We start from the raw sequence: 1,372 nt of genomic DNA, 5'->3' as shown, positions 1-1,372 counted from the left end.
TCCTCTGAAGGGTTTTTTTTTTTTTTTTTATGGAGCTCTGCAGGACCACTCTAGAGGTTGTTGATCCATGACAGCCTCTTAGGAAGGCCCTGGACCGTGTCACCCAGTAAGGGGTGAGCTGCGCTTCCCAGCCGGGGCCTTTCTGCCTCCCTGCCTCCTCTGGAGGAACTCTCACCTCGCCTCTCTTGGCTCTAGGGAAATTGTAGATGTTTGCAAAAACATCTGTAAGATATTTGTTTGCCGATGATTCCTTTTTTCCAAAGTCTCATGTCCTCCTATCCCAGTGTTGCAGTTTTCTGTCTTACTCAGATTAGTTAGAGAAGGTGGAGATTATAGTGGTGGGCCGTGGGGACTATTTAGAGAAGTGCTTGGATGGATCTACTGAGTGATTCCTTTGGCTGTATGAGGCTTCTTACAGTATGTACTTCCTGGTTTCCTCTTTAGGATTTTTCTGTTCCTGGCTTTGCATTCTGCCTCTACTTTCCCCAAGTTTAGCTCTTGAGCCTCCCCCCCCTCCCACTTCCCTCCCCTCCCATCTCATTTCCTTTCTTAAATAAGGTGTCCTTCCTTCTTTCCACTCTTCCCCTTTTCTTTTTCTTCCCATTTTGTCTTTCCCTTTAAAATCTATGGTGTAGTTGGTTCACTTGTGGGCTCTGCTGGCCGTGATTTGTTCCAACGGTCTTATGAACTAAAGAAACACGTCCCCCAAACCTGCCTTTTAAAAAAATATCCAGGTCACTGATTCATAAAAAACAATCCAATCTAACTTAAACATTTGTTTTTTAAAGAATTGGGCCGGCCCGGTGGNTCCTTCTTACAACATGATTGGAAGGAAGCAATAAAGTGGTCAGTAATAAGGAGTTTATTCAAAGAGTCACTGGATACTTTTTATCTCAGGGATTCAATATTTATGATACTTACAGTTGCTATATGTCTTTTAGAATGTTTCTATAACTAATGAGAAACCGTTTTAGAAGTATCTCTAAGAATATCACGTATCATATAACATGGATTTAACTTTCGTTTATGACATACATTTAATGACTTTTGTTGCCCTTGTTAGGTATCCATATATTTTAACCACTTTTTGGAATGAGATTCACCTATTGTAATTGCACAGTCAATAGTTTTAGTAAATGCACAGAATTGTGCGTAGGGATCCATACTGCTGTATTGTATTTTTTAGTGGAGATAATGCCATCTTTTGTTGTTGGTGATACCCTTGACCCAGAGGAAGCGTCAGCTCATTTTCAATCTTCATTTAGATTTGACTGTGCATTTTTTTTTAGTAATGATTTATCAGTGAAAAAGTCCAGAGGGGTATCGAAGTGATTCCTTGTCCTCTGAAGGGTTTTTTTTTTTTTTTTTTTGG

General features: G+C 40.2%; 1 protein-coding gene across 1 annotated transcript in view; it reads left to right on the top strand.

Moving 5' to 3' along the window:
* The window catches only part of KIAA1549 (KIAA1549 ortholog), a 29,341-nt gene that overhangs the window by 7,489 nt on the left and 20,480 nt on the right, over positions 1 to 1,372 (top strand). The window lies entirely within an intron of this gene.

Source organism: Galeopterus variegatus, unplaced genomic scaffold, assembly GCF_000696425.1.
Source record: "Galeopterus variegatus unplaced genomic scaffold, G_variegatus-3.0.2 Scaffold3862, whole genome shotgun sequence".
Lineage (NCBI taxonomy): Eukaryota > Metazoa > Chordata > Mammalia > Dermoptera > Cynocephalidae > Galeopterus > Galeopterus variegatus.
The sequence above is the reverse complement of the archived record's forward strand: the minus strand, read 5'-3'. Positions and strand labels throughout refer to the sequence as shown.